This window comes from Bombina bombina, chromosome 6, assembly GCF_027579735.1.
Source record: "Bombina bombina isolate aBomBom1 chromosome 6, aBomBom1.pri, whole genome shotgun sequence".
NCBI lineage: Eukaryota > Metazoa > Chordata > Amphibia > Anura > Bombinatoridae > Bombina > Bombina bombina.
In genome coordinates, this window is record NC_069504.1 from 741,608,712 (window position 1) to 741,621,442 (window position 12,731).

Consider the following 12,731-nt stretch of genomic DNA (forward strand, 5'->3'; position numbering starts at 1 on the left):
GAAGAAACACACTTTATCACAACATACACTTCTTTCCAGCTAGCCAAGAAAATAAGGTATCTAGGCATCGACATATCAGCAACACAAACAGAACTATTCTCCCTTAATTATACCCCTTTACAAGACAAAACCAATAAATTGTTGGAATCCTGGCACAAACAGGGTTGGCTTTCTTGGATGGGACGTATAAATGCAATAAAAATGAGTTTATCTGGTCGCACAAAAGATCTAGAGTGGCCAGAGAAACGCTATTCCTAGATAGAGAAGATGGTGGACTGGGAGCACCTAACTTGATAAACTATTATAGAGCGACACACCTAGCACGCATTGTAGCCTGGAAACATTCTCCCTCTGAAAAACCCTGGGTGCAAATGGAAACCTACCTGGCAGGTGGAATTAACCTGGGTGATCAGTGTTGGACTCCACCAAAGTTGAGACCCTTAGAGATTTGGAATAACTATTTTATAGCAACCACTATTCGCACATGGGATAAACTACTGACTAGAGATAGCCTGATATCTACGCAGATATCCCCCCTCACCCCTCTACTAAATAACTCCCTTTTCTTAAAATCCCAGACTATCCAAACACCTTTGATTGCAGGTTCCCCTTCTAATATACCAGCACATATTCTCCTTCATGGCGGGTTGATACGTACACAAGCAGAGATAGGTCAATTGTTAGGCCCACCGTTCCATATGTGGTTCCCCTATTTCCAAGTCAGACATGCCATATTCAATAGCCCACACAAAACAACCCTTACCAGACCCCTAACCCCCTTTGAGTCATTGTGTACGTCCCCTTCTATTAAAAGCTCCCATATCTCAATAATTTACAAATTACTTAGGGGATCCTTTCCCTCTAAAAAACCTGCATTTATTGGTAAATGGGAAAGAGAGCTTGGCATAAACCTACCTGATACTCATTGGAGTCGTATTTTCAGGGAAAATAAAAAGGCTTCCCTTTAACTAACTTTAATAGAAATGAACTTCAAGCTAATGTCAAGATGGTATTTAACACCTCGCCGTCTTCACAGCATTTACCCTAACTCATCCCCCTATTGCTGGAGGCATTGCGGCGAGATTGGCACTCTTTCCCATACTTGGTGGTCCTGTCCACTCTTACAGACATACTGGAAGGCTGTTGGCGATAAACTCACGAAAACTATAGGAAACACTATCAAACTTACAATTACTATGGTCCTTTTGGGTGATATACCAAAAATCCCATGTCTATATCGGAAGAAACTTTTGCAGATTATGCTTAACTGTGCTAGACGTCTGATACCCAGGTTTTGGAAAAAAGATATAGTTCCATCATATGAGATGTGGATGAGAGAAGTTAATCATATTTTAGAATTGGAGAAAATCCATTACACTTATGTTGGTAAAAACATAATTTATGCTTACCTGATAAATTTATTTCTCTTGTAGTGTATCCAGTCCACGGATCATCCATTACTTATGGAATATATTCTCCTTCCCAACAGGAAGCTGCAAGAGTCCACCCACAGCAAAGCTGCTATATAGCTCCTCCCCTAACTGCCATATTCAGTCATTCGACCGAAAACATGCAGAGAAAGGAAAAACCATAGGGTGCAGTGGTGACTGTAGTTCAAATGAAAAAATTACCTGCCTTAAAGTGACAGGGCGGGCCGTGGACTGGATACACTACAAGAGAAATAAATTTATCAGGTAAGCATAAATTATGTTTTCTCTTGTTAAGTGTATCCAGTCCACGGATCATCCATTACTTATGGAATACCAATACCAAAGCTAAAGTACACGGATGATGGGAGGGACAAGGCAGGTACTTAAACGGAAGTTACCACTGCCTGTAAAAAACCCTTTCTCCCAAAAATAGCCTCCGAAGAAGCAAGGTATCAAATTTGTTAAATTTGAAAAGTATGAAGCGCAGACCAAGACTCCGTCTTGTAAATCTGTTCAACAGAAGCCACATTTAAAAAAGGCCCAAGTGAAAACCACAGCTCTAGTAGAATGAGCTGTAATCCCTTCAGGAGGCTGCTGTCCAGCAGTCTCATAAGCTAAATGAATTATGCTTTTTAACCAAAAAGACAGAGAGGCTGCTGAAGTCTTTTGACCTCTCCTCTGTCCAGAATAGACAACAAACAAGGTGAACGTTTGATGAAAAATGTAGTAGCTTGTAAGTAAAACTTTAAAGCACAAACCACGTCCAATATTGTGTAATAGACGTTCCTTCTTTGAGGAAGGATTAGGATACAAGCATGGAACAACTATCTCTTGAGTGATGTACTTGTTAGATACCACCTTAGGAAAAAACCCAGGTTGGTACGCAGGACTACCTTATCCGTACGAAGGACCAGATAAGGAGAATCACATTGTAACACAGATAACTTGGAGACTCTACGAGTCGAGGAATTAGCTACCCAAAAGGAACTTTCCAAGATAAAGATTGATATCTATGGAACAAAAAAGGTTCAAACGGAACTTCTTGAAGAACCTTAAGAATCAGGTTTAAGCTCCATGGCGGAGCAACAGTTTTAAACACAGGCTTGGATCTAACCAAAGCCTGACCAAATGCCTGAACGTCTAGAATACCTGCCAGACGCTTGTGCAAAAAAATAGACAGAGTAAAAATCTGTCCCCTTTTAAGGAATTAGCTGACAACCCTTTTCTCAAAAACATCTTGGAGAAAAGATAATATCCTGGGAATCCAGACTTTACTCCATGAGTAACCCTTGGATTCATAACAATCAGATATTTACACCATATCTATGTTCAATTTTCCTAGAGACAGGCTTTCATGTCTGTATTAAGGTATCAATGACTGACTCGGAGAAGCCATGCTTTGATAACATCAAGCGTTCAGTCTCCAGGCAGTCCATCTCAGATTGATTCTATTTAGATGGTTGAAAGGACCCTGAGGTAGAGGGACCTGTCTCAGAAGCAGAGACCGTGATGGAAAGGATGACATGTCCACCAGATCTGCATACCAGGTCCTGCGTGGCTACGCAGGCGCTGTCAAAAAACACCAAAGCCCTCTCCTGCTTGGTCTTGACCTCCGGAGGAAATCCCACTCCCCCGGAAGAAAAGTCTGACGACTTAGAAAATCCACCTCCCAGTTCTCAACACCTGGGATATGGATAGCTGATTGACAAGAGTGAGTCTCTGTCCAGTGAATTATTGTAAGACTTCTAACATCGCTAGGGAACTTCTGTTCCCCCTTGATGGCTGATGTAAGCCACAGTCGTGTATATTGTCCGACTGAGTATGATGTACCTCAGAGTTGCTAACTGAGGCCAAGTCTGAAGAGCATGGAATATCACTCCCAGTTCCAGAATATTTATTAGAAGGAGGGTCTCCTCCTAAGTCCACTATCCCTGAGCCTTCAGGGAGTTCCAGACTGCATCCCAACCTAAAAGGCTGGCATCTATTGTAACAATTGTCCCATCTGACCTGCGGAAGGTCATACCCTTGGACAGATGGACCCGACATAGTCACCAGAGAAGAGAATCTCTGGTCTCTTGGTCCAGGTTTAACAGGGGGACAAATCTGTGTAATCCCCGTTCCTCTGACTGAGCATGCATAGTTGCAGCGGTCTGAAATGTAGACGTGCAAACGGTACTATGTCCCTTGCCGCTACCATTAAGCCGATTTCATTCATGTACTGAGCCACCGAAGGGCGCGGATGGGATGAAAAAAACACGGCAGAAATTTAGAAACTTTGACAACCTGGACTCCGTCAGGTAAATTTTCATTTCTACAGAATCTATCAGAGTCCCTAGGAGGGAAACCCTTGAGATTGGGGATAGAGAACTCTTTCCTTGTTCACTTTCCACCCATGTGATCTCAGAAATGCCAGTACTACGTCCGTATGAGACTGGGCAATTTGGATGTTTGACGCCTGTATCAGGATGTCGTCTAAATAAGGGGCCACTTCTATGCCCCGCGGTCTAAGGACCGCCAAAGCGACCCCAGAACCTCCATAAAGATTCTTGGGGCTGTAGATATCCCAAAGGAAAGAGCTACAAACTGGTAATGCCTGTCTAGAAAGGCAAAACCTGAAAAACGATGGTGATCTTTATGCATCACAATGTGAGGATAAGCATCCTTCAAATCCATTGTAGTCCTCTATTGACTCTCCTGGATCATAGTTAAGATGGTACGAATAGTTTCCATCTTAAATGACGGAATTCTGAGGAATTTGTTTAAGATCTTTAGATCCAAAATAGGTCTGAAGGTTCCCTCTCCTTGGGAACCACAAACAGATTTGAGTAAAAACTCTGTCCCTGTTCCTCTCTTGGAACTGGATGGATCTCGTACACAATGTAAGAATGCCTCCTTCTTTATCTGGTTTGCAGATAATTGTGAAAGGCGAAATCTCCCCTTTTTTTGGGGGGGAATCTTTGAAATCCAGAAGATATCTCTGGGATATAAATTCCAATGCCTAGGGATCCTGGGCATCTCTTGCCCACGCCTGGGCAAAGAATGAAAGTCTGCCCCCTATAGGATCCGTTACCGGATAGGGGTCCGTTCCTTCATGCTGCCTTAGAGGCAGCAGCAGGCTCCTTGGCCTGCTTATCTTTGTTCCAGGTCCGATTGTCTCCAGACTGCCTTGGACTGAGCAAAAATTCCCTCTTGTTTTGCCTTAGAGGAAGAGGATGCCACACCTGCCCTGAAGTTTTTAAAAGGTACGAAAATTAGACTTTTTTTTTTTTGCCCTTGATTTAGACCTATCCTGAGGAAGGGCATGACCTTTTCCTCCAGTGATATAAGCAATAATCTCCTTCAAACCAGGCCCGAATAGGGTCTGCCCCTTGAAGGGAAGTTAAGTAGCTTATTTATTAAAGTCACGACAGCTGACCATGATATAAGCCATAGCGCTCTGCGCGCCAGTATAGTAAAAAACAGAATTTTTAGCCGTTAGTCTAGTCAAATGAACAAGGCATCAGAAAACAAAGGAATTGGCTAGCATAAGCTTGTTAAATATATTCATCCAATGGAGTCGCTTAACTGTAAAGCCTCATCAAGAGACTCAACCCAGAACGCCGCAGCAGCAGTGACAGAAGCAATGTATGCAAGGGGCTGCAGGATAAAACCCTGTTGAATAAACATTTTTAATCCATTGGATCTAAAAAGCACAACTGTCCTCGTCAGAGGTAGTGGTACGCTTAGCTAGAGTAGAAACTCTTCTCTCCACCTTAGGAACTGTCTGCCAGAAGTCCCGTGTGGTAGTAACTATTAGAAAACATTCTTCTAAAAAATAGGAGGGGAAGAGAACGGCACACCTGGTCTATCCCATTCCTTATTAAATTTTTTTTAGTAAACCTCTTTAGGTATTGGAAAAACATCAGTACACACCGGCACTGCATATTATTTATCCAGTCTACACAATTTCTCTGGCCCTGCGATTGTACACATTCATTCAGAGCAGCCAAAGCCTCCCTGAGCAACAAGTGGAGGTTCTCAAGCATAAATTTTAAATGTAGAAATATCAGAATCAGGTTAAATCATCTTCCCTGAGTCAAAAAAAAATAATCACCCACAGACTAAGCATATTGTGAGGTAGTATCATACATGGTTCTTAAAGCGTCTGTATGCTCTGTATCTACCCCCAGAGCTAACTGCTTTCCTTTAATTTCAGGTAGTCTGACTAATACTGCTGCCAGAATATTATTCACCACCTTTGCCATGTCTTGTAAAATAAACGCTATGGGCGCCCTTGATGTACTTGGTGCCATTTGAGCGTGAGTCCCTGAAGCGGGAGTCGAAGGGTCTGACACGTGGGGAGAGTTAGTCGGCATAACTTTCCCCTCGACAGAATCCCCTGGTAAAAGAAACGCTATGGGTGCCCTTGATGTACTTGGCGCCATTTGAGCGTGAGTCCCTAAAGCGGGAGTCAAAAGGTCTGACACGTGGGGAGAGTTAGTCGGCATAACTACCCCCACGACAGAATCCTCTGGTGATAATGTTTTTAAAGACAAAAAATGATCTTTATTGTTTAACATGAAATCAGTACATCTGGTACACATTCTAAGATGGGGTTCCACCATGGCTTTAAAACATAATGAACACAGAGCTTCCTCTATGTCAGACATGTTAGAACAGACTAATAATGAGACTAGTAAGCTTGGAAAACACTTTAAATCAAGTTAACAAGCAAATATATAAAACGTTACTGTGCCTTTAAGAGAAACAAATTTTGTCAAAATTTGAAAAACAGTGAAAAAAAGGCAGTAAAACAAACAAAATTTGTACAGTACATGTAATAAGGTAACAGAGCATTGCACCCACTTGCAAATGGATGATTAACCCCTTAATGCAAAAAACAGATAAAAAAAAAATAAAAAAAAATGACATAGACGTTTTTAAAAACAGACACAACAAACTGCCACAGCCAACAGTGGGAAGCTTCAGTTAACTGTTTCTATGCAAAATTTAAGCCAGCCATGTGGAAAAAACTTAGGCCCCAATAAGTTTTATCACCAAACATATGTTAAAAAACGATTAAACATGCCAGCAAACGTTTTAAAACACATTTTTACAAGAGTATGTATCTCTATTAATAAGCCTGATACCAGTCGCTATCGCTGCATTTAAGGCTTTACTTACATTACTTCAGTATCAGCAGTATTTTCTTAGTCAATTCCATTCCTAGAAAAATATTTTACTGCACATACCTTATCTGCAGGAAAACCTGCACGCCATTCCCCCTCTGAAGTACCTCACTCCTCAGAATGTGTGAGAACAGCAAATGGATCTCAGTTACGTCTGCTAAGATCATAGAAAAACGCAGGCAGATTCTTCTTCCAAATACTGCCTGAGATAAACAGCACACTCCGGTGCCATTTAAAAATAACAAACTTTTGATTGAAGAATAAACTAAGTAGAAAGCACCACAGACTCTCACGACCTCCTATCTATGTTGAGGATTGCAAGAGAATGACTGAATATGGCAGTTAGGGGAGGAGCTATATAGCAGCTTTGCTGTGGGTGGACTCTTGCAGCTTCCTGTTGGGAAGGAGAATATATTCCATAAGTAATGGATGATCCGTGGACTGGATACACTTAACAAGAGAAAAGGACTTCATTGCAGACGTGATATTTCTTTGGGAACAAGATTTATGCTAATTACACTAAGCTGAGCCGTACTAAGGTGCTGGTTGTGTTAATTGATTGTGCCAGAATGCACTGTGATCATATGCTCCTGTTTTCTATTTGTACTAATGTTCTTATTTATGTTAGTTGTTGAGTTATACTTGTAAAAGAAATTTCCTTTTGCTGACTGATTATGTAACTGTAATATTTGCGATTTCAATAAAAAGATTTATCGTAAAAAAAAAAAAAATTGATCCCTCTAAAAGCTATATGTTCCCTCGATTTTTAGTCAATAATGCGAATTTTAAAAATTAGCTTATTACAAAATGGCATAAGTATGCAAAACGGAATCAATCCTATACTCATAAAACCGAGATTTATTGGGAAGCCGCAAAGGCGGTTCTCAGGGGTGAAATTAAAGTATACTGCCAAAATCTAAAACAACAGTACCATCTGAAAGAAGTAGAACTCTATAACTATTTAAAAAATAGATACAATGCTTATATAAGCTCTCCTACTCAAATAAATTGTGATTGTTATATTAGGGCAAAAAAAGAATGGGAGATTGTTAATGCACAGAGGAATGCAATACATGGACTTAGATGCAGAGTGAAATTTTAAAGATATGGTGATAAGATTGGTAAATATTTAGCCAGATGTGTAAAAAATCAAGAGAAACAGAATTATATCAAGGTAATTAATAAGGACGGTACTAGAATTTCTAATGCTGAGGAAATCAGTCAGGGATTTTACAATTTTTTCAAAGGACTGTATTGTTCAACAGAGATACACATTACTAATAAAGCTAAATTTTGGCAGAGGATAACACTTTCTCAGCATCCACAATCACTCTTATCCAGAAAAAAGGTAAGGATCCAGCATCCTTGGACTCCTACCGTCCTATTTCACTCTTGAACAGTGATTATAAACTTCTCACAAGTATTTTGGTACAAAGACTAAAAAGGCCCTTAGATTAATTGATTCATACGGATCAGGTCGGCTTCATGGCACATAGAAATCCATCTGCTAATATTCGTAACATTTTTCTACTTCTAGATTCTTACTTGAACCTTGATAATCAAAAAAATTGAAAATTTTACATGACCTAGCCATCCTTTCAATAGACGCTCAAAAAGCGTTTGATTAAATTACCCGGGACTATCTATTCTATACACTGAGTCAATTCGGATTTAGGAATCAATTCTTAAAATGTATTAAATTAATATATTCTAAAGCAACCTCCTCGCTATTGGTGAATGATTCCCTAACTAATGATTCCCTAACTAATAGCTTCTGTATGCTGAAAGGTACACGTCAGGGGTGTCAGATTTCTCCTCTATTGTTCAATTTAGCTATTGAACCTTTCACAATCTTACTCAGGAAGGAACTCCAAGGAATTCCTCTTGGTGGTAAGAAACTCAAACTACTATTATATGGTGATGATTTACTCCTATTTCTTAACGACATAGAAATCCCATGTATCTTAAAACTCATTTAGGAATTTAGTTCTTTTTCAGGATATCAAGTGAATGCTACTAAATCCGAAATTCTTCGGATTAACAATCCTTCATTAGATAAACCCTATATACCTTTTAAAGTTGTACCTGATCAGATTACATACCTAGGGATTAATATATCCACCTACTCGAAATTCTGGTACACTAGAAACTATTGTACCTTGTTCGGGAAGATTAAACAGAATTTAACTAATTGGTCTCACCTACCACTATCATTAAAGTGAAGGTAAATTTAGATTAATCGGTGCCCAGTTTTTAATAATACTATCAAATCAAATCACTATCAAATTACTATCATCAAAATTGACATTTCACTTGTTTTCTTCAAAACTTTACCTTTTAATCATGACAGCCGCTCCAGCGATTCCCCCGGCCGTCGGAAGCATCTTCGTACGTTAGAAATGACGAATCCGGCTTCCTCCAATCACGGCTTTCCCCCCGGGGAAATCATGGCCTGAGGCAAAGCCGAAGAGGGCATGCGACGGGTGGGGGAAGTGCTGCAGCGGCTGTCAGGATTAAAAGGTACGTATTTGAAGAAAACGAGTGAAATGTCAATTTTGATGAATAAAAGTTTTTAATAGTATAATTAAAAACCGGGCACTGATTCATCTAAATTGACCTTCACTTTAACTGCAAAAGTAAATCTAATTAAAATTATTATACTACCAAAATTGCTATACCTAATACAAAATATACCTATTCCTCTAACTAAAAAAGATATTAATCACCTGAATAACATTTTTAGAACTTTTCTCTGGGGTCCGAGCAGAGGATGCTTGGCCCTGGATAAATTAATCAACTTAAGACAATTTGGCGGTTTATCATTTCCTTCTTTATCTATCTATAACAGTGTATATCTGGCTAAAGTTGCAATGGACTAAGGGCTACTATATTTCTTACTTAGAGGTAGAAAAAAAGCTAGTCTTCCCATTTTCCTTATCAGCCCTATTACACTGTCCTAATAAATACATCCCCCATTAGAATTAAAAAGATGTATACTATATATAATATTATTATAGCATAGCAACATATACGGCTTTTACTAAAATTAGATCCTTTCATGTCGAATTTACTACCCATTACAGGTAATCCCTGCTTCATACCCGGTCTTAATTGTAAACTATTTAACAGGTGGGCTAACATGGGATTATCACATGCATATCAGCTCAATTAAATGGATACTCCCTGAGTGTGTACTTTTGAAACTCTGAAAAATAGCTATGATCTCCCAAACACAGACTTTTACACCTTTTTGCAAGGCCGACACTGGTTTTATGAGTCCACTAAGGAATTTAACTTTAACTGGACAAAAGCTGGGGTACAAATGGGACGCTCTCTGTATAAAGCAGGTACCCACTAAATTCTGGTATAAATTGATACTTCACAATTTAGATGAAAGCAATCTTCAGAAATTAAACAGAAGCTGGCAACAAATTGTAGATATAACCGGTGAGGATCTGGTGAAACACAGTATCCAAAACGTAGAGAAAGCCATCCTTTCTGCAGCATGGCGAAAATCTCATATTAAACTCATTAACCAGGTTTACATTACTCCAGCTAAATTTATGTATGTTTTTGAGCTGCTCTAGAACTAAAAAAAAATTGGTTTTGTACTAAATTTTGGCTTAGTAAGGTCCTAAAAAACATAATTTATGCTTACCTGATAAATTTATTTCTCTTGTAGTGTATCCAGTCCACGGATCATCCATTACTTATGGGATATATTCTCCTTCCCAACAGGAAGCTGCAAGAGTCCACCCACAGCAAAGCTGCTATATAGCTCCTCCCCTAACTGCCATTACCAGTCATTCGACCGAAAACATGCAGAGAAAGGAAAACCATAGGGTGCAGTGGTGACTGTAGTTTAATGGAAAAATTACCTGCCTTAAAGTGACAGGGCGGGCCGTGGACTGGATACACTACAAGAGAAATAAATTTATCAGGTAAGCATAAATTATGTTTTCTCTTGTTAAGTGTATCCAGTCCACGGATCATCCATTACTTATGGGATACCAATACCAAAGCTAAAGTACACGGATGATGGGAGGGACAAGGCAGGTACTTAAACGGAAGTTACCACTGCCTGTAAAAAACCCTTTCTCCCAAAAATAGCCTCCGAAGAAGCAAGGTATCAAATTTGTTAAATTTGAAAAAGTATGAAACGCAGACCAAGACTCCGTCTTGTAATCTGTTCAACAGAAGCCACATTTAAAAAAGGCCTAAGTGAAAACCACAGCTCTAGTAGAATGAGCTGTAATCCCTTCAGGAGGCTGCTGTCCAGCAGTCTCATAAGCTAAATGAATTATGCTTTTTAACCAAAAAGACAGAGAGGTTGCTGAAGTCCTTTGACCTCTCCTCTGTCCAGAATAGACAACAAACAAGGTGAATGTTTGATGAAAATCTGTAATAGCTTGTAAGTAAAACTTTAAAACACGAACCACGTCCAAATTGTGTAATAGACGTTCCTTCTTTGAAGAAGGATTAGGATACAAGAATGGAACAACAATCTCTTGAGTGATATTCTTGTTAGATACCACCTTAGGTAAAAACCCAGGTTGGTACACAGGACTACCTTATCCGTACGGAGAACCAGATAAGGAGAATCACATTGCAACGCAGATAACTCGGAGACTCTATGAGCCGAGGAAATAGCTACCAAAAAGGAACTTTCCAAGATAGAAGTTTGATATCTATGGAATGAAAAGGTTCAAATGGAACTCCTTGAAGAACCTTAAGAACCAGCTTTAAGCTCCATGGCGGAGCAACATTTTTAACCACAGGCTTGGTTCTAACCAAAGCCTGACCAAATGCCTGAACGTCTAGAATACCTGCCAGACGCTTGTGCAAAAGAATAGACAGAGTAGAAATCTGTCCTTTTAAAGAACTAGCTGACAACCCTTTTCTCAAAATCATCTTGGAGAAAAGATAATATCCTGGGAATCCAGACTTTACTCCATGAGTAACCCTTGGATTCATAACAATAAGATATTTACACCACATCTTATGTTAAATTTTCCTAGAGACAGGCTTTTATGCCTGTATTAAGGTATCAATTACTGACTCAGAGAAGCCATGCTTTGATAACATCAAGCGTTCTGTCTCCAGGCAGTCCATCTCAGATTAGTTATATTTAGATGGTTGAAAAGACCCTGAGGTAGAGGGTCCTGTCTCAGAAGCAGAGACCGTGGTGGAAAGGATGACATGTCCACCAGATCTGCATACCAGGTCCTGCGTGGCCACGCAGGTGCTGTCAAAAGCACCAAAGCACTCTCCTGCTTGATCTTGTGCAAACCCCTCCGGAGGGAATTCCCACTCCCCCGGATGAAAAGTCTGACGACTTAGAAAATCTGCCTCCCAGTTCTCAACACCTGGGATAGGGATAGCTTTTAGACAAGAGTGAGTCTCTGTCCAGTGAATTATTTTAAGACTTCTAACATTGCTAGGGAACTTCTGTTCCCCCTTGATGGTTGATGTAAGCCACAGTCGTGATATTGTCCGACTGAAATATGATGTACCTCAGAGTTGCTAACTGAGGCCAAGTCTGAAAAGCATGGAATATCGCTCCCAGTTCCAGAATATTCATTAGAAGGAGGGTCTCCTCCTGAGTCCACTATCCCTGAGCCTTCAGGGAGTTCCAGACTGTATCCCAACCTAAAAGGCTGGCATCTGTTGTAACAATTGTCCCATCTGACCTGCGGAAGGTCATACCCTTGGACAGATGGACCCGAGATAGTCACCAGAGAAGAGAATCTCTGGTTTCTTGGTCCAGATTTAACAGGAGAACAAATCTGTGTAATCCCCGTTCCTCTGGCTGAGCATGCATAGTTGCAGTGGTCTGAAATGTAGGCGTGCAAACGGTACTATGTCCCTTGCCGCTACCATTAAGCCGATTACATTCATGTACTGAGCCACCAAAGGGCGCGGATGGAATGAAGAACACGGCAGAAATTTAGAAACTTTGACAACCTGGACTCCGTCAGGTAAATTTTAATTTCTACAAAATCTATCAGAATCCCTAGGAGGGAAACCCTTGATATTGGGGATAGAGAACTCTTTCCTTGTTCACTTTCCACCCATGCGATCTCAGAAATGCCAGTACTACGTCCGTATGAGACTTGGCAACTTGGATGTTTGA